Source organism: Barbus barbus (assembly GCF_936440315.1).
Source record: "Barbus barbus genome assembly, chromosome: 37".
NCBI classification, from domain to species: domain Eukaryota; kingdom Metazoa; phylum Chordata; class Actinopteri; order Cypriniformes; family Cyprinidae; genus Barbus; species Barbus barbus.
The window spans coordinates 27,917,513-27,939,791 of NC_136715.1; the positions used below are offsets into that span (position 1 = coordinate 27,917,513).

General features: G+C 42.1%; 1 long non-coding RNA gene across 1 annotated transcript; it reads left to right on the plus strand.

Annotated features, from left to right (window-relative positions):
- Positions 1-622: 622 nt before the first annotated feature.
- Positions 623-3,943, plus strand: LOC306857300. Its single transcript, XR_013783086.1, has 6 exons — positions 623-1,748; positions 1,844-1,889; positions 1,983-2,060; positions 2,848-2,958; positions 3,078-3,331; positions 3,532-3,943. It is a non-coding gene; the product is annotated as an uncharacterized lncRNA (long non-coding RNA).
- Positions 3,944-22,279: the final 18,336 nt, after the last annotated feature.

Genomic DNA, 22,279 nt, shown 5'->3' on the forward strand with positions numbered 1-22,279 from the left:
TGGCTAATACAGCAATAGCTCAAATGAGTTAAATGTGTTCCTCTTATTATGGAGCTAATATTATGACAAAACAATTTGAATTGTGTAAATCTGAATTATTGACAAGTGTTACTGAATATTATATAGTATTTAAAATAGTTTTGAATTTGATTTTGAATTTTTTTTACTTGAATATTGAATATTTGAAATTTAACACAATTGTTTTTTTTTTAAGGCAGAGTTTTATAGGCATGCATTTTCAAACAACATATTTTTTGGTCTGAATTCTTAGACTGCAAATATCCAGGGTTTTTTTAATACAGCCTCACGTTTTCAAGATGAAGAAGAAATTCGGATCACATTCAATTTTCTAAAATTCAAAACGCAGAAATTCAGATCATACAGAAAGTAGGTCAGAGGTCATCCACAGGGAAGAGTAGATGATCTACGAAAAGTCGAACGAAGCATTTTGGCCAATTACAGAGCTGCAGTAGTTTTGTGGCGCGAGCGAGCGGCTCAGGAGGTCGCCATTCTTCTGCCTGATCATGAATCGTCCAGAGGTAAGTGATTTTTAAGCATTTATGGTTTATATTTATATATTATGTTAGCATTCCCGGCATGTGAAACACATGTCTAAGTCTGGTGTCTGTTTTAAAGTATATTTGGTGTATAAGTTATACGGGACAGGACTGCTGTTGTAAAGAGCTTGGACTCTGTCAGAAATAGAACGAATGAAGTTTAAGGAAACAGCACAAAAAGGCTAATGGTGTAAAAACGAATAACACTTTACAGTTTCATTCTATTTTGTTGTGTGTAAATGTGCATATTTGTATTAAATTACAACGATGAGCAAGTGCCAGCTTTGCAAAAGAAGTCCCTTATGAGCATTAACCATTTTGGCCATGTCATGTATGCACTGCTTTTCAGGAACACATACTTCTAGAGCATGTATGGGGGAGACTCCGGTCACGTTTGGAGCACGCCCTGTCACGGATGCCTGTGGATATGGACTTCTTAGCATTTATCTGTGCTCAGGAGTTGGTTTTCCTGCATGCTGTATCCACAGGTCATCATTCCTGTGGACATATGGGAAGGCTTAACTGGTCTGCATCATGCAATTGCTTTAGAGAGGCAAAGAAACGAGACGCATGTTGCAACAGCACATTTTGAACGAGGTGGCCGACCAAAAGCAAGGTCTTGAGTATCTCGTCAATTTGCTTGAAGTGAACTTTAAGTGAGGTGTATTGCAAGCTTTTGGGGGGTATCTGAACGGACTGTACACAGACGACTGGCAGAGTTCGACCTATCAGAGACATCACTGTACAGCTCACTAACAGACGATCAGCTAGACACATTAGTGTCAAACATTAAGTCCCGAATGCCAAATTCTGGATACAGGATGGTAAAGGGAGCTTTAAAAGCTGAAGGCCACAAGGTACAATATGAGCGAGTGAGGGTAGACACACTGGGAGTTTTATCCAGGATGACAGAGCTGGGTTGTGTTGTCCGGAGGAGGTATTCAGTCCCAGGGCCAAAATCTATGATGCACATAGACACCAATCACAAATTGATAAGGTAAGTTTATATGTTGTTGTTACTCAACATATACATTTTAACAGTATTGTATTAAGATGGAAACTTCTGTCTGATGTAGCGGTTCTCAAACTCTGGTCCTTGAGGTTTATTTTCCTGAAAAGTTAAGCTCAAAGCCTAGTCAAACACACGTGAACAAGCTAATCAAGGTCTTCAGGATTACTAGAAAATGATAGGTAGGTGAGTCAATCAAGATTAGAGGTAAACTCTGCAGGAGAGTGGCTCTCGAGGGCCAGAATTGAGAACACTGGTCTAATGCCTTTGGTTTCAGGTATAACATTGTCTTGTTTGGAGGGGTGGACGGCTTTTCTCGAAAGGTGATTTTGTTTTTGTTGTACAGTATAACGCAACATTTGAATTGTTAATGTACCAGATAAATAGAACTAACAACACTATTTCTAATTCTACAGATAATGTACCTACAATTCAGCATTGACCTCGCTAACCTTCTTCCAAGAGTCTGTGGAAAGATATGGCTTCCCTCTCAGGTAAGTTGTGGTATGGAGTAATAAAGACACAAGTACATGTTTGTTTTCACCCAAAAAGGAAAATTGTCATAATTTACTCTCCCTCATGTTGTTCCAAACCTGTAAGACCTTTGCTCATCTTCGGAACACAAATTAAAATATTTTTTTGATGTAATCCGAGAGCTCTCTGACCCTTCATAGACAGCACATCATTACTACATAGTAACATAGTAAGGACATGATCCATGGACCATTTTAACAGCGTCTTTACTACATTTCTGTGCCTTCGCTGTAGTAGTACCCTTGCTGTCTATGGAAGGTCAGAGAGCTCTCGGATTACATCAAAAAAATATTGTTCCCAAAAGGATTGTGTTCCTTTAAAGGGATACTTCAGCTAAAAAGAAAAATTGTCATAATTTACTCACCCTCATGTCATTCCAAATCTTTTTAATTCCTTAATGAATCCAGAAACAAATCAGATTCCAAGAAAATATTAAGCAGCACAACCATTTCCAACGCTGATAATAACAGAGTATCAAATCAGCATATTAGAATGATTTCTGAAGAGTAATGATGCTGAAAATACAGCTGCACATCACAGAAATAAATTATATTTTAAAGTATATTAAAAAATATTATTTTAAATTGTAATATTTTGCAATAAGAATTTTATAAAAATTATATATTTTTTGTAGCCACCGCTTATTTTTGTTAATGTTCTTCACCAGGAACATAATATTATGCTTAATAAATGAGCATTATGTTAAGTATTAAAACATTGTCTAGACCAACTTTATGGTCATTACAGGGTCAGAGGAGACCATGGAGTCGAGAACGTGGACATTGCACGTTTAATGTTCACAGTTCGTGGCACAGCGAGAAGCAGTTTCATTGCAGGAAAAAGTGTCCACAATCAAAGGTATGTAAAGAAATTATGTAGCAGACATATCTACAGTGTAACCTTGTGCTTTATTCTCCAAATGCTTGTTTGAACCAACTGATTGCTTAGGAATTATCTTGTGATGCTTTATGTTGTAGAATAGAACGACTGTGGAGAGATGTGTGGACTGCAGTGACCAGTGTGTACTATGATGTACTACACTACCTTCATACTGCAGACCAAACATCTCTTCTGTTGCCACTACACATTCCTACCAAGGCTACAAGACGATCTAAATCTTTTCCAAGACGGGTGGGATAATCACCTTTTCAGAACCGAACACATGTCTCCAAACCAGCTCTGGGAATTGGGTCAAATTCATTATCCAGTTGATGATCCCCAAGATGAAGAGGTATTATTGTTCATGCTAATTTACAGCCATGTTTTCAATTTTTAGAAATATTACAGGAGTTGTGAGAATTAATGTTCCTTCACTGGAATTTAAACACTTAATTAGTATTCTCGTACTCGTATAAATTTAGTATTTGGAACTATTACAGGAACTGAGATTGTATACCATTTATACAGAAATGTTGTTATTTGTTTACCCAGGAACTGAACATTGCTGACATTGATTGGGAAAGCAGTGATGATTGATTGATTGCCTCCTGATGAAAGTGTTGGTGTTAATGTTCCGCCTGTAGAATGTCCACTTACAGCACTGAAGGATACAGTGGATCCAAGATCACCATCACAATCCCACGGATAGACATTTACATGGCTGCAGTGCAGTTTTGCCAGTCACTTGAGTAATGACACATGAAGTGCTGGAACTGAATGTAAATTTATTTGATGGAAAAACCATTAGATTAAATGTGTAATATTTTGTTTGATTTCAGGAACTGTTTCATTAATAAGTACACAGCACTATGGAGCACTAAATTGCTTCAAAACCAATGTAGGTCTGTTGTAAACTATTGCATGGGGGTTTCCCCTTCTCAAAAATAAAACCGCAATACTACATAAGTGAAGTGACATACTGCCAAGTATGGTGACCCATACTCAGAATTTGTGCTCTGCATTTAACCCATCCAACGTGTGTACACACACACACACACACACACACACACACACACTCACTGCAGCGCCCGGGGAGCAGTTGGGGGTTCAGTGTCTTGCTCAAGGGCACCTCAGTCGTGGTATTGAGGGTGGAGAGAGCGCTGGACATTCACTCCGACTCTCTAACCATTAGGCCACGACTTCCCCACATGAACGTGTGCGTAGATGAACTGCATCAAAATTGACCAACAAGTCCAAATAACACGGGACAAACTGTGGTACTGTAACTTCATTTGTAGACATAGTCTGTATTACTGTATTTCACATAACTATACAAGCCCAAAACCAAACTCAGGAGCTCATCCTTAAATTAGCTGAAATCCATGTAATGACTTGGTAATCGTAGCATGTTGAAGCAAGTGGAGGACTTCAGCAGTAACAACTTCTACTACCATCTGGCATCTGGCACTTCCCACCCCAGCCAAAATTGAACCAAGTCCTTAAGGTCAGAGCTGGATGCTAGATAAAGCAAAAAAAATATTTACATTGAAATCATGGACAGTTCAAAGAAAAAAAAACAATTCCTACCAGTTTCCTATTTGAGAAATAGAGTAGTGGAAGTATGATGTCAAAACACCACCCTGTGGTTCCCACGAGATCGATAAGGTATCAATTAGTAATTATATGGGCTTTTATAATGACTCTCTTCAATTGATGAGTAAAATAAATTCTGTATTAAACAACTCGACCACTCTGAAGTTTTGTTCTGCAGTGTAAACTCCATACATCCCAGAGGTTAAAAACATAATTAAAAAATTAACAAATGCTTCACAATTCATGATTTGTGGGTGAGTGTGTGTGTGCAGTTCCCACAGAAAAAAAAATCAAAGTATTGTCAAGTTGCATTTACCACAAGCTTTATTTTACTCAATTTATAAAATCCCATGGGAAAATCTTGAAGGAACCAGTGGTAAAATAGTCTTTCCGTTTCTGATGTCATCCCTGCCACCACTCCATTATCTAATCCAGGTCATCAAACATATACCCAGTGTTGTAAAATCCAGAAAACTGTATCAAGTACATTTCATACAGAGCTAATAAAACAAATGTAAAGATTTATACCTGTCTCAATGAAGCGACGCAGATGCCACATCTATCTTCTAGTGAACAATCGTCGTCGTCGTCATCATCCACACGCTATCAGAGGGCCAGCAGATACAGGGAAGCAGCATCTGGAAACAATTATACATTTCTGTTGCAACAGTATTATGCACATCACTTTATAACCACATTAAACTTACCAATGGGGTGAGCGAAGTTTCACAGTCCGTCGGAAAGACATCCACATCTTTCCTTTCAGTCAGCAGTGGCCACACTGGTTTCTTTGAGTCCTTTACGTATGTTTCAACTGCCGTAATCTCCTTCCAATGACCTATTATATTACATTATTAGGTTACATGAATACAATGAATATTATAGTACACCAATGCTTAAGAAGTTTGAATGTTAATTAAACAAAAGGGAAAAAAAACAAAGCTCAGACAAAATAAAACCGTACCGTATATGATAAAAGGCGCTCAAAAAGCCACTTCCGGTTTTCTTTGGTTGGACCAGGAAGATCCCACGCGAGACTCAGGTCAAGGACCGCTTGATATTCACTGCTAGTGAGTTCAGCCTCTCCATCAAGCTCCATGTAGAATAGTATAAATTAAAGTAAAAATAAGTAAATAAATTAATGCAATTATGTCTTGTTTAAATTACAGCTAAATTATGCTACTAATGTCAATACCAGTTTTATGGTTTCACACATATCATGGTCAGGACAGTCATCTATTTGCACTGTAGCAGTCTCAGGTGAACCTCCTAGTAGTACATGGACTATTGCTTGTCTGACTCCAGCCAGCCGAGGTCCACCATGTAGAAAAGAATGTCCAATCATTCGTCCTGCCACAAGGAACAGATCACTCTCTACGAGAAATTGTGATGAGGATGGAACAAAATGGCCTGTTTCACCTTCAAAGAGACAGGTCCTTGCAGTATTTCCTGTTTTAAAACAATGGGCCAAAAGTTATGATTTGGATTCAAAGACGAAACAAAATACTATAGTCAATATTCCATAAAAAGTAGCTGATATACCCATGTTAAAATTGGATCCATGCTGAAGCCTCTGTATAACAGTAGACAAGAAATGCCTAGTTACTCCTTCACCAATGGCAGCATCCCCTGAATGCAACAGCAATTTACAGCAACAGTTAAAAAAAACAACAACAGAGACATGGGCATTAAAACCCAGCTAGGAATGTCACTAAATACATGCATTTATCTACTTGTTTAATACCACCTTGGAGTCTGCACTTCACAGGGCTTGCCCATTCTATGCTGTTTTGTTTGTAGAATGCAACAAGTTCTCGGTCCTGATCTTCCTTGTCCATCCTCAAATCCATGGTCATGAAGAGGGGCCTTCTCATCTCATGTTGGCACATTATTTCCTTTGTGTATAAGGATGCTGCTTTATTTTTATCAGGTTCAGTTTTCCAATCTGCAAAAAAAACATAGAAGCAACATGTCAACAGTTCTGCTGAAGCTAATTAGATTAGATTAGATTAGATTCAACTTTATTGTCATTTATGCAGAGTACAAGTACAGAGCTAATGAAATGCAGTTAGCATCTAACCAGAAGTGCAAGAATATAGTGTTTTATATACATATAAGTAATTGTGTATTCCATTTCAGTTTTACATCTCAGAAATGTATTATGCTTATCATATCCCCCCCAAAAAAAAAAAAAAAATGCATACCATAACTCATGCTTGTGGCTTCAGCTGCATTTGATGTGTATGTATCACAGGCATGGAAAATCCTGATGTAGATGGTTCTTCCATAGACACATTGAATTCAAGAGGTTGCGTGCTTACAATATAATACACAAACTTCATTACCACACTTGCATGCAATGAAGGAACAAAATTCATTTATGAATGGATGACCTCAAAAGTTCTAAATTAATTTTGGATGCTGTGTTGTGTGATAAAAAAAAAATGTTCTAAATGAACTGAACATTCATAAATTAAACAAAACAATATTCAATTCACAATTGTATGGTGAAGAAGACCTGCGGCAATCCTAACAGCATACATAAAGTACAAAAACAACAAACAAAAATTATAAAAATCACTGAATTGACTGGAAATATGTTGTGTGCTTTCAAAAAACTATAATTTTCCTCATCTGTCACCTGTGTAAAAACTTGCGTGACTCTCTGTTACATCAAGAGACATTTCATGTTGACAGATGGGCAGGTTGCCTAGAGGAAACAAACTAATATATTTAATATAAATGTTCTTTCATGTTGTTTCAAGCATGTAGGAGTTTTTTTTACCATGGATTGAACAACAAGATATTCTGAAGACTGATCATTAGATGTAAAAAAAATAATCTTCCAATTATTTATTGAATAATTTTGTGTTTTAAAGTTATACAGGTTATGAATGACATTAACCTGCATATGCAAGAAACAAAAAATACAGAGAAATACAATGTGTTGTCAGATTTTTTTAGATAATTTGGTGTTTCCAAAAGGAGCTCTAAAAACTGTTTTTAAAAATATTTAACATACATTATTAAACGTCCAAATGATGTATTAAATTAAATGAACTATTTCAATATATCTTACTTGTTTGGTCTGTTCAGCTTCATCAGTGGTCACACAGGACATTATGTGTGCAGCAGTGGCGGCTGCTGGTCTTTCAAAGAGGGGAAGCTCATTTTCGGCCTACATCATAAAAATTGTCCATTTATTTATACGTAAATTCTGCCATCGTGTGCAGTTTGCTAGCTGGCTAGTTCACCGCCTGGCCTACTGTATGAATGAATGAATGAACAAACGATCTAAAAAAACATTAAACTCGACGGAGGAAATGTGGGAATTAGGTTAAACTGAAACAAGGAATGTGGTGTATAATTGTGTGAAGCGTATAATGAAAATTGGCCAGCAATTTCGCCAAGCAAATATCAAGAAATAGGTTGCAGCAGTTTGTCTTTTGACTACACTTGCAAAGTCCACTATGGGACTGAGCTCGAATCAGCGTTGCCAACTTCTTTCGATGGAAAGTAGCTAAAGCCAGTTTGAAAAGTCGCTAAAGGTCGCCAGATGACGTCATGCGCTAATTAGCATATTCATTACGTCATCGCGTCATATTGCCTTTTACATTTGTTTGTCTCTCTGTGCTCATACTGTATTTTAGCCAAATTCTCAATAAAACTGTTCTCCTTTATATATTTTACTGTTTATGTTGTCAGTCAACGGGATAAATATGAAATAGTGACTGAAACGCAGCTCTTTAAGAATACATAACCAGCTCTCCCTCCCAAGAAGTTAGTCTGCACAAAAATCCTAATTTATAATCGAGCCGTCGTCTGATTAAATCAAATAATACACACAAGATAAGACAAGACAATTCCTGTGCTGTGGTTTCGGCTATATTTGCATGTAAAATTAGAGAAGCAACATAATATCTATTTGAACTGAACGCGCTGCTCCTCTCAGCCGCTCACTGAACAGAGAAAGAGGTGCGTGCGCGCTGACCTCGCGCCGTTGCGGCAGTACCAGCGATCACAGAGACTCGCTAAGGTTTGTCAAAGAAGTCGCTAGATTTGTCGCTAGTCACTTTTGGGGAAAAAGGTCGCTAGGGTGGTCTGAAAAGAGGGAATATATGAGAAGGAAATCGAGTCACCTGCTATATGTAGCTAATTCTGAACGAACTCGTCTTCGAGATGAACGTGTTCTAACGCATTTTTAATCAATAAAATGTTAACACAATAGTACATGTTTGACCATTAATTTTTTGACATTATAGGGGAAGCTGAGCTTCCCTTGCAGTCTTAAAGAAATCGCCACTGGTGTGCAGTCAGATGACTAATGGATAAGTGATTCCACATTTCTGGCATTCCTCTTTTGGCATGTCATTAAAGCTTTCAGATTCAGGTGGTAGAGCAGTGGTGTCAAGTTCCATTTGAAGAGGAGCTATGTAAAGCATGCCTTTAAAACCTTGTGTTGCTGCCTTCAATTGCTTGGCACTGTACCCACTCTCAGCGGGTGGAATAAGGGTGAGCTTCCAGGAGCCCCATCCTCCTAAAAAAAAAAATGTGTTATTGGATTTTTTGAGACCATTCCTTTTATTTTGTTATGCCAGGAAGAAAGCTTGGCAGAAAGGTATTTACTTACACAAAATATGCAATATGTTATTAGTTATTATGTGAAAAATAAAAAATGTATTTTGCACACAAAGCTCCGGGTCCTGACAACATTCCTGGGCGTGTACTGAGAGACTGTGCAGTGGAACTCACTGATGTATTTCACAGACATTTTCAACATCTCGTTAAATCAGGCCGTTGTCCCCACATGCTTTAAAGCTACCACCATCATTCCAGTCCCGAAGAAGTCATCTCCATCCTGCTTCAATGACTACACTCAAATAGCACTCACTCCTATTCTCATGAAGTGCTTCGAACGGCTAGTCATGCACCACATCAAGTCTGCCCCCCCCCCTCCCTGGACCCCTTCCAGTTTGCATATAGGTCCAACCGCTTGACCGATGATGCCATCGCCACTGCCCTCCACCCAGCCCTCACACATCTGGACAAAAAAGACTCATATGTCAGGATGCTGTTCATAGACTTCAGTTCAGCATTCAACACAATCATCCCTCAACAGCTCACTCACAAACTGGTCCAGCTGGGGCTCAACACCTCTTTGTGCAACTGGCTGTTGGACTTCCTGACCGGGAGACCTCACGCAGTACGGGTTGGCAGTAACACATCCAGCACCATCACACTGAACACTGGGGCCCCCCAAGGATGTGTGCTGAGCCCCCTCCTCTTCACTCTGCTGACCCACGACTGCACACCATCACACAACTCCAACATTTTCATTAAGTTTGCGGATGACACGACTGTGGTGGGTCTCATCAGCAACAGAGATGAGACAAACTACAGGAGCGAGGTGAGCCGCCTGGCCGGGTGGTGCAGTGACAACAATCTCTCTCTGAATGTGGAGAAGACGAAGGAGATTGTTGTTGACTTCAGGAGAGTACACACTCAGCATGCCCCTCTGACCATCAATGGTGCGACTGTGGAGAGAGTGAGCAGCACCAAGTTCCTGGGTGTGCACATCACTGAGGACCTCTCCTGGACTAACAACACTGTAGCACTGGCCAAGAAAGCACAGCAGCGTCTCTACTTCCTCCGCAAACTCAGAAGAGCCAGAGCCCCGGCCCCCATCATGTGCACCTTCTACAGAGGCACCATTGAGAGCATCCTGACCAGCTGCATCACTGTGTGGTATGGCGCTTGCAACGCATCCTGCCGCAAGTCACTTCAACGCATAGTGAGAGCAGCTGAGAAGATCATTGGTGTCTCTCTCCCCTCCCTCCAGGACATTTACAGCACCCGTCTCACCCGCAGAGCCCTCCGCATTGCAGGTGATCCCACCCACCTGACACACAGCTTCTTCAGTCTGCTGCCATCAGGGAGGAGACTGCGGAGTCTCCAGGCGAGGAGCAGCAGACTGAAGGACAGCTTCATACATCAGGCTGTCAGGAAGCTGAACTCCCTCCCGTCCTTGCCCCCCTCCCCTCTTTTATCCCCATGCAACACTGAACTCTGACCCCAACTCCCCCCCACCACATCCCCAGGACCTTCCAAGGGTCTGAGAGTAACGCAATTTCAATTCTCTGTATGTATGTGCCGTACATGTGGAAGAATTTTGCTTTTCCAGAATCCGCCAACAGCTTCACAACAGAACAACTTTGTTTTTTCCAGAATCCACCATAGCCAAAGGGCACATCCAAACTTAGATCCCTCAGTTCCACAATGTCAAATAACAACAGCCATGATTTGAAGTCAAGATTTTGATCATCCCCAATTTTTCCAAATCTACAGGGGGCACCCGGATTTGAACCAGGGACCTCTTGATCTGCAGTCAAATGCTCTACCACAGAGCTATATCCCCATACATCACAGCTTCAGTTTGAAGTCAGGACTTTGTTTTTTCCAGAATCCCCCATAGTCATAGGGGGCACCCAGATTTAGACCCATCAGTTTGACAAAATCAAATAACAACAGCCTTGATTTGAAGTCAAGAATTTAATAATTCCAAGTTTTCCACCTCTACAGGGGGCACCCGGATTTGAACCTGTAAATCTCTTAATCTTCCTTGATTTGAAGTCAATACTTTGGTTTTTCCAAAATCCACAATATCCAAAGGTGGAAAACAAATTTGAACCGTGGACCTCTTGATCTGCAGTTCTTTTCTTCAATGTCAGAAAAGAAATTAGATCCATCAGTTTGACAAAATTAAATAACAACAGCCTTGATTTGAAGTCAAAAAGTTTATAATTCCTAATTTTCCAAATTCACAGGGGGCAAAAAGCTAGTATTTTGGACTAATTGGATAAATATAAACTCCACCAAGTGCTTTCCTCTGCTGTCTGAATTTTTGCAATCCCAGGAAGCTGCACTAAGTAATTACGTCAAAGGCCTCATAATTAAACATCTCAACCAGTCCAGCCAAAATCTGCGGACTTACTTCCTCCCTTTGGACCAGTCTCAGACATGGATTCGGAATCCTTTTGATGTCTATCTTCCAATCCCACATCTCTCATTTCAAGAGCAAGAACAATTACTAGAGTTATCATCTGATGGGAGACACAACACACTTTTTAAAAATAAATCACTCATGGATTTCTGGGCCTCAGCAATGGTGGAGCATCCAGGATTGTCAAAGCAGGCACTGGAACTGTTGATGCCCTTTGCAACCACGTACTTATGTGCTTTTCTGCACTGACATTGTTGAAAACCAAACATCGACAAAGACTAAATGCTGAGAATGATTTGAGAGTAAAACTGTTGTCCATAGCACCAAATCTTGATGATCTGTTTGCAAAAATGCAGGCCCGTCCATCTCACTAAAAAGGTAGGAAACAATATTTTTCATTTATAACTGAAATTTTTATATTTTCTAATATACAGAAAATATGTGTAATTAGTTATTGTAGTTAAAAAATGTGGAGTTTAATCTGAGAAATTTGGTGGGGGTGCTTGACAGGTGTCAAACACTAGACAGGGGTGCACACAGCTAAAAGTTTGGGAACCACTGTTCTAGAGATAAGAGCGACACCATCCCTGGAGGGATGAAGACCATCTCTTTTCAACAGGTCAGGTCTGTCCCAAAAACTTGTCCAATTTTCTATGAAATCTATGTTATTCTGCGGGCACCACTTAGACATCCAGCCACTGAGTGACGACAGTCTGCTATGTATCTCATCACCACAGTAAGCAGGGAGCGGACCAGAGCATATTACAGTGTCTGACATTGTACATCGTACACATCAACTCAACCTTCTCTCACAGTACTGTATCACACCTACTTTCCACATATCACTTCTCAAACCCTTTACTAATCCTTGTGTTACTCCCTCCTCAGGATCTGGCGAATCTGACAGACCTCCTCCTCCTCCTCCAGAGACTGATGAAGCCCAGCTCATCTACCGTGTCAACACCATCCTCGACTCAAATATTTGGTGGACTGGGAAGGATACGGCTCCAAAGAAAGATCTTGTGTTCCTTGTGATGAAAGTTTGGATCCTGCCCTATTAACTCAGTTCCACAATCTCCATCCAGATCGTCCCGCTTTGAGGGGCATAGACCATCCTCATCAGAGCCCTTGGAGGAGGGTGGGGGGGTGTACTGTCATGGTGTCACCAGCCACGCTAAATCCTGAAACTCCGCCCACTCATTCACAATCCCTAAAATTCTAATTCACCGCACCTGTCAACACTCATCAGGACTTACATATAAACCCCCACGATGTACTGCCAGTTAGAATCCACTCACACGATGTAAATTAAAGATTCATTGTGCAGCGTAGAGAACTTCATTGATTATGACGTAACTTTGTGAGATCGTGATAAACTAAGAAATGTGACAGCTTTTTAGATATTGTAAATGGAGTGCTTTTTGCACCACAGCAATGGATGCCAAGAAAACCTTTATATTATTTAAGGTTAGAGCAGCCTCACTAATTTAAGAAGCACCCTCAGCAATTTGATTTTGGAGCCAGGCCTAGGGGCATGATACTCAAATGATGATTGTTTTCAGTGACCACATTTGTCAACATACAATCATTTGTACGATGGGATTGGTGGCATGCAAATGTTTCATTAATCACATGTGAACCTTATTGTAAGTTGATATGTGTGCTGGGATCTGCATTCTTTTTTATGTTAAATTGATAAATGGGCCTCCTTAATCAATTTAACATACTTTACTCGTGTTACGGGGCTGACGAGACGTGAGACATGCGGATCCATATGCAAAGCTTTATTATGAAACATGGTCATAAAACAGGCAGGGTCAGAGATCGGCAAAGAGGTATGGCAAGGGCAAGACAGAGCAATCTGTGGAGCAAGCGTGGGTCGACGATCGGCGAACAGTATCCAAAGGGGCAAGGCAGAGAGATAATCCAGCAACCAGAGCAATAATCCAAACGGGGAGCAAACAGAGTCCAAACGGTAAGGCGAAGGGTTAATCCAGGAAACACGGGCAGGGTCAGACACGGCAAGATAAACCAAGCAAGACAAGACTATGGCTCTGTAAAGTAGCTATCGCTTGGTGAGTGATAAACGCTAACAATTACAGAAATGAACAGAAACACGGAAAGGCACGGTAAAGCAGCTAGCGCTAGGAGAGCACTAAATGCAGATCAATACTCGGCAGCGAGCAAGAGCAAGTCCCAGGCTTAAATAGTGAGTGCGTGATTGTGAAATGATAATCAGGTGTGTGTGATGTGTGAATGGTGACAGCTGTGATCTGTGCAATGGATTGTGGGAACTGTAGTCCAGTGTGCTGTGTAGTGTAAGAGTCAATGTGGTGAACGGGTGACCTCTGGTGGTGATTGTCCGGAAGAGCATGGACCAGATTCGTGACAACTGGACTACATAGAATGAAAACACCAAATCCAAGTGATGAAACAGTGCTACCTGATTGAACCACACAGCGCGTGAGAACTGCCAAACCAGACAGGTGTCTCTGCACAGTGGGAGTTAGCCTGACACTTTTGTTGCTCTGTTGAAGTAATAACTAGTGCTTGATCCATTTAATTTCAAGTGCTTTAAAACAGTATATCATTTTTCAAAACAAGTGGTTCAATTGTTTAAGTTTTGAAAAGCTCTGTTTTCCTTTGTCCAGCAGTTTCTAATTTTTTCCAAGTAGAACAGCCTTTTGTTTCAAATTATTGTAGGTAAATATCCTCTTCATCCAATACGATTGTTCTCTGTTCTTCTTGATAGAATTTTATTGACTGAGGAACAATTCCCAATGATGTTCTAATGATGTTCTGAGGAAGGGGTCCGAACAACTTGAATAGCATCACAACTATGATTCATTGGCATCATTGGTTGTGATTTTAAACAGCCAACAGAAATACTGAATACATGTCAAATACTGAATACTACCATCAGGAAGACGGTACCGGAGCATCAGAGCCCGCTCCGCCAGACTGCTCAACAGCTTTTTCCCCCAGGCTGTGAGAGCCCTGAACTCAAACCACCCCACCCCCCTCTGAACACCCCATGCAAACCCCTACCTCCTGAAACATGGACCAAAAATATTGAATTATCAAACTGTCCCATTGAAATAGCTCTTCTCATAATCCCTTTTATCCAATGTACACAAGCTCTTTATAACTGATTTGTGTAAAGATCTTATGAAACAGGAGACAATTCCTTTGATGCTTTGAAACGTTTTACCAGTTTTCCAGTGACATTGATTAATAATGTAATCATAACTAAAGCAATTTAATTGTTCAACTCTACTTTCAGCAGAGGGAGCAAAAGAAAATACAAAGTTATCATATAATTCAATAAATCATAGGTTTTAACCTTATATTGTTTTATATTAAACATTATATTGTTTTTCCTTTACATCATTAATAGAAAAATATGCAAGCAAAAACTATGTTTGTCCCCAAAACACTACCTGCATACAGACAGCTGTCCTACTAACACTCAACTCTATAAAGCCCATGCTGGTGAACCAGCATCAACAGCTCCATTTTGCTTGAGAACAACATGGATATGTTGGTGCACCAGCTAGACCAGCACAATACCAGCACTAACCAGCATAAACCAGCACTATACCAGCATAAACCAGCCTGGACCAGCACTATTCCAGCACTAACCAGCATAAACCAGCCTGGACCAGCACTAACCAGCACAAACCAGCACTATACCAACATAAACCAGCCTAAACCAGCACTACGCCTGAACTAACCAGTATAAACCAGCAACATACCAGCATAAACCAGCATTATACCAGCAGAAACCAGCTTGAACCAGCACTATACCAGCACTAACTAGCATAAACCAGCACTATACCAGCAGAAACCAGCCTGGACCAGCACTATACCAGCACTAACCAGCATAAACCCGCACTATACCAGCCTAAACCAGCACTACGCCTGAACTAACCAGTATAAACCAGCAACATACCAGCATAAACCAGAATTATACTAGCAGAAACCAGCTTGAACCAGCACTATACCAGCACTAACTAGCATAAACCAGCACTATACCAGCAGAAACCAGCCTGGACCAGCACTAACCAGCATAAACCAGCACTATACCAGCAACATACCAGCATAAACCAGCAAAATACCAGCAGAAACCAGCTTGAACCAGAACTATACCAGCATGGACCAACTTGGAATCTATGCCCGTTTATGCTGGATTTTTCAGCAGGGTTTGCCTTCCGGGAGAAGAAAATTTTACATAATCAGTTGCCATGAATGTACCAAAATTGAATGATGTGATGTGGGGGTTGAACAAGTAATTTTGAGAATATTATTCTAAAATACAATATGACGAGTTTTACTCAAAAGATAATTTTATGGGTAACTCTTTTCTAAACAAAAATATTGCTTATGATTCGGCAAGGGTGGAATCCTTTCTTTAACACTGATTAACTTTAAGGAAGTTTTTTGGTCTTTCTGTCAATGTCATTCAGTAGAAAATCTTAATTTTAGTGACAGAGTCTCAAGGATGTTTACAGCTTGGTGGCTCAAGTTTCCATCTTCCAACTATAATTTTCTCACATTTCTTTTAATGATAAGAAATGCTTCTGAGCAAACAAGGGAAAGTAGGGAAATGAAGTAGCACCTTCTACCTGAGATGCGATCAGAGTGTTGCACAGAACCAGACGGGGTGAGATCCATTTGCAGCTCTTTATTAAGGATAGTCAAACAAGCAGGGTCAATCAACAGCAAACTGAGCAATAGGGGCGAGGCAGAGACAGAGTCGAGAATACAGGCAGTATGTTGAGGCAGGCAGCAAGAATCCAAATCCAAATAACAAATCCAAGTCAGGGCGGGCAGAGAACAATCAATAACGTTAAACAGTCCAGGGTCAAAACTACAGAAATCAAGTACGGGTAAGAACGCTCAGAACTGACAGCCGGGGCAAATCAAGACTTCGCGAAGAGTCTGTGTGTGTGAGCAGCTTATAAGTGTGTTTGTAAATGAGGTGCAGGTGTAAGTGCAATCAGTCCCAGGTATGAGGCCTTATGGGAAATGGAGTTCATGGAAAAAGTAATACTCAGGCGATTGCTCCCTCTGGTGGTGCGAGGGAGGCGGTACGGGAACCTCCTCTGTAACAGAGCCCTCCCCCTGCGAGCGGCTCCTGAAGCGAGGAGGCAGCCGACGCCGGGGTCTTCCTCGAGGTCGGGGGGCCGGCTTCTCCGGGTGCGTGCGGTGAAACTCCTCAGTGAGAGTGGGGTCGAGAATGTCATCAGCATTGACCCATGAACGCTCCTCCGGGCCGAATCCCTCCCAGTCGACCAAGTACTGTAGTGTACCCCCCCGGCGTCTGGAATTGAGCAACTCGTGCACACGGTACGCCTCCTCGCCGTCAATCAGGATAGGCGGGGGGGTCTGGGATACGGTTCCTTCCTCCGTCGCTACGCTCGGACCACCAGCGGGTTTAAGCAGGGAAACGTGGAAAGTAGGAGAAACACAATAATTAGCAGGCAGATCCAAACGGAATGATACTGGGGTAATTTGTCTAATAATTTTGAATGGACCGACATACCTGGGACTGAGTTTCTTGCAGGGTAATCTGAGGCGGAGGTCTCTGGTGGATAGCCAGACCCACTGACCAGGAGTGTATGCCGGAGCAGGGCGTCGATGACGGTTGGCTTGATGTTCTTGTCGTCTGACTGCATGGAGCAGATGGGTGTGAGCCCGATCCCAGACGGCCTCGCTATTCTGTAGCCACTCCGTTACTGAAGGCAGGTCGGTGGGTTCCCCTGACCAGGGGAATAGCGGTGGTTGGTAACCCAGGATGCATTTAAATGGAGTCATTCCTGTGGCAGGTTTGGTGAGGGAATTCTGGGCATACTCCGCCCAGAACAAATATCTGCTCCAATCAGTTTGGTTCCGTTGACAGTATGATCTCAGAAATCGGATAACTTCTTGATTAAGTCGTTCAGTTTGTCCATTGGATTCTGGGTGATATCCGGATGTGAGGCTGATATTGACGTTGAGATGCTTGAAGAAGGCTGTCCAGACTCGGGAGGTAAATTGTGGTCCTCGATCAGACACAATATCTTCAGGGAGGCCGTAGAATCTGAATACTTGATTGCAAAGAAGTTCGGCGGTCTCTAAGGATGTGGGCAGTTTGGGTAGGGGAATAAGGCGGCAGGCTTTGGAGAAACGGTCTATGATGGTGAGTATGGTGGTGTTACCTTGTGAGTTGTGCAGGTCAGTGATGAAGTCGATAGCAATGTGTGACCAAGGTCGTTGTGGTGTGGGTAATGGAGTCAGAAGGCCGGCTGGTACTTGTCTGGGAGTTTTGGATGTGTTGCAGCTGGTGCAGTTGTGAATGAATGTGACAGTGTCCTTTAACCTGAGCTGGGTGTTGTGTGTACCTGGGTGATGAGTTGTTTGCGGAGGGTCTCGGGAACATAGGTGAGGTTGGCTGGACATTCGGTTGGAGGTGTCTCTTGACTGTTCAGTTGGTTGATTTCTGTCATGATGTCCCATTGAACGGGGGCAACGAGCAGGCTCTCGGGAATGATGTTCTCAGTAAGGGTGGTAGGAATCGATTCTTCCGTTTGGTGGGATAGTGCGTCGGCTTTCGTGTTCTTAGATCCTGGACGGTAGGTTACAGAGAAGTTAAATCGAGTGAAGAACAGTGCCCATCTGGCCTGACGTGGGTTCAAACGTTTGGCTGAACGGAGGTATTCTAGGTTTTTGTGGTCGGTGAGTACAATGAAGGGATGTGTGGATCCCTCTAACCAATGTCGCCACTCTTCAAGAGCCAATTTCATTGCCAGGAGCTCACGATTGCCCACATCATAATTGCGTTCGGCCTCAGACAATTTTCGAGAGAAGAAGGCGCACGGATACATCTTGGCAGGTTCTCCATGACGTTGCGACAAGACTGCCCCCACCCCTGTGCTAGAAGCGTCGACCTCGACGATAAACTGCCGTTCAGGATCTGGGTGTCCCAAGATGGGTGCTGAAGTAAATCTGGCTTTAAGTTCGTCGAAGGCCTGACATGATTCTGTGGTCCAACTCAGACGGGTTGTGTGGCGTTTTGTCATGGTGGTTAAAGGTGATGCGATGGTACTGAAGTTCCTGATGAATCGGCGGTAGAAATTGGCGAATCCTAAGAAGCGTTGGAGCTCTTTCACAGTTTGAGGTAGAGGCCAATTCAGAACAGCACTAACCTTTTTGTCTTCCATGGCTACTCCCTGCTGACTGATCACGTAGCCCAGGAATGATGTACTCGTCTGGTGAAATTCACATTTCTCAGCTTTGGCATATAGTTGATACTGGATCAGACGATTTAGCACTGACCGGACATGACGGATATGTTCTTCCAGGGTGTTTGAGTAGATTAGAATATCATCGATGTATACTATCACCCACTTGTTAAGCATGTCCCGGAAAACATCATTTACGAAGGACTGGAAGACAGATGGACTGTTGGCTAGGCCGAAGGGCATAACGAGGTATTCATAGTGCCCACTAGTGGTCGAGAAGGCAGTTTTCCATTCATCCCCCTCACGAATGCGGATGAGATTATAGGCATTGCGGAGATCTAGCTTGGTATAAAATTTGGCTCGGTTGAGCTGTTCTAATGCAGCTGGTACCAGTGGTAGCAGGTAACGGAATTTCACAGTGATCTCATTCAGGCCACGATAGTCAATACAGGGTCGCAATCCCCCATCCTTCTTTTTCACGAAGAAGAATCCCGCTGAAGCTGGTGAAGATGAAGGCCTGATGAAGCCCTTGGCTAATTCTTCCTCTAGTGTTTCATTGCTTCAGACTCGGGTTGTGATAGGGGAAAAATTCTTCCCTTTGGGGGTGTGGTACCAGGCATAAGGTCAATCGCACAGTCTACAGAGCGGTGTTCGGGCAATTGAGCGGCTTTTCTTTTGCTAAAGGCCTCGGTTAGATCGGAGTACTCGGTTGGCAAGTTTAGTTTATCAATATCTGGAGCAGATGAGTCAGAAATCTTACTTTGGATTCTTGAGACTTTGGACAAGCAGTGATCTTGACAAGAGGGGTCCCACTGAATGATCTGATTCTCTCTCCAGGAGATGTGAGGGTTATGGGTGCGCAGCCAGGGTAGTCCTAGGATGATGGAGTGTGTGGATGAATTGATGACATAGAAGCAGATGGTTTCTGTATGCAAAGTTCCAATGAGCAGTGTAGCCTCCTCTGTGATCTGAAGAATCCTCCCCTCGCCGATTGGTCGTCCGTCTAGCGCCTCCACTGCCAAGGGGGAGTTACAGGGGGTTAGTTTCAGTTGGCACGGAGTAGCAAACTCACTCGAAATAAAATTTCCTGCTGCCCCAGAATCTACGAGTGCAGATGTCTTAAATACTTTATTCTGAGTGATTAACTGAGCTGGTAAATTAAAGCAAGAGGAGGAGTGGGTGTTTTTGGATGGTTGACTCACCGGTTGAGTTCTTGATGAGGGACACACAGGGCAAGAATTCCTCATATGTCCAGGTTGACCACAGTAAAGACAGAGGTGATTCTGCATACAGCGTTCACGTTCCTCAGGCGTGATGTGGGTAGTTCCGAGCTGCATTGGTTCCTGATCCATGACCGTCTCGTGAGAGACACGGACTGGGGCTCGTGTAGAACGTCGTGAGCGGAGCAAATTATCTATTCGTATGGTGAGATCAATGAATTCGTTCAAGTTCTTAGCCTCGTCATGACAGGCCAGTTCAGACTGTAATTCCGCGAGGCGCGGGCTGACCGGAGAAGGCAGTGACGGTGTGGGGTTGCTGTGTGCTGATGGCTGGGCTGCCATGGTGCTGGTTGTCGACGGACGGATGCTTTGCAATGCTTGAACTAGCTCCTCTGTCAGGGTCGTCAGTCGATTCAGCTGGTATTGTTGTGATGCCAGCTGAGATGCTTGAGCGGATAATTCGTTGGAGAGTTGCGCGAGGGCCGCTGGATCACTGTACGGCGAAGTCTTCTGTTGCACAGAACCAGACGGGGTGAGATCCATTTGCAGCTCTTTATTAAGGATAGTCAAACAAGCAGGGTCAATCAACAGCAAACTGAGCAATAGGGGCGAGGCAGAGACAGAGTCGAGAATACAGGCAGTATGTCGAGGCAGGCAGCAAGAATCCAAATCCAAATAACAAATCCAAGTCAGGGCGGGCAGAGAACAATCAATAACGTTAAACAGTCCAGGGTCAAAACTACAGAAATCAAGTACGGGTAAGAACGCTCAGAACTGACAGCCGGGGCAAATCAAGACTTCGCGAAGATTCTGTGTGTGTGAGCAGCTTATAAGTGTGTTTGTAAATGCAGGTGTAAGTGCAATCAGTCCCAGGTATGAGGCCTTATGGGAAATGGAGTTCATGGAAAAACTAATACTCAGGCGATTTCTCCCTCTGGTGGTGCGAGGGAGGCGGTACAGGAACCTCCTCTGTAACACAGAGACACTTGAAGGGCAGATGTGATACAGATGGTGGAGTGGTATCAAAAACAGGACAGGTTAAGTATTCAGAAGGCTCATCTCACATTTTCCTCGCATACACTCTGGATGAGATCAGCTGGAAGTTGCACATTCACAGTAAAAGAGTTTATGAATTCCTCAGTGGCAAAAACACACCTTGTTAGCATATCTGAAATCATGAATATAGTGAAAAATGCAAGGCATTTCAACTCTGTATTTTAGCACATGCAACAGCACACACATTTTCCATTCTCCATCTTACTCTTTCTCTCTTTGAGGCTTTACTGCTGTAGCTGGTGGACTAACAATAACATGTGCTTGAGCTGCTGAAACTTAAGCTTGCCAGAGATCCTGGCTGTTTTGTTAAAGGCCCCACTCCCATCTCAACCATGGAAATACACAGTCGCAGCCCAAAGACAAGCCGTACCAAGCGGTATGTATTTGTGCTTAGACTTCAGTGACTAAAGGAACACAGATTTTTTTTTATTTTCCCCAAAGCTCACAAGAATCAAGAAAGAAAAATATCAATAGTATCAAGTAGGCCTATCAATACAGTTAATCTTGGGTTAGGAAGTCAGCACTGATTCCGTAAATGGATGTGAGCTATACTGATAATGTGAGCTAAACAAATGAGAAAGAAAAGTCCAAAGATAAACAAGTCCTAGATTACTTTTTATGATGACTATAAATGATGTTATGTGTATTACTGTCTGCACCGACTTTGACTCAATGCAAGGAAGTAGTATGAAAATGCTATTTAATAAAGAAATATTATATGAAAATGTTTCAGTGTCCCAAGTATTTATCTTTAAATAATGATTTTATTTATCATGACAGTTCTTGAGGATCTTAAGTATTGAAGTAAAAAACATAACTGTATTAGAAAGGATCAGAACAACTTTCTTGTTAAGTGTAGATAATATCTGCTCTTCCTTTCATACCAAACTGACAAGCCCACCATTTCAACACATATCTCTACCTGACTTTAAGACACCTCAGCTTGGATAAAGTTGGGAATACACTGAGGGATTTCAGCAGTGTTTTTGTTCAATACAAAGTAAATTGCATGCGATGTAAATATGAACCCAAAATTCTGACATGTCAGAAACCAATCCGACCATTTGATTGGCAGTCAGGGGAGGTTAATTGCCTCTCCTTATCTCAGTCTAATGCACAATAAATTACACACAACAAAGCTGAAATTCGGCTGAAGAAAAAAAAAAAAGTTGTACGAAAAAACAGTTGTACGAAATCATACTAAATTC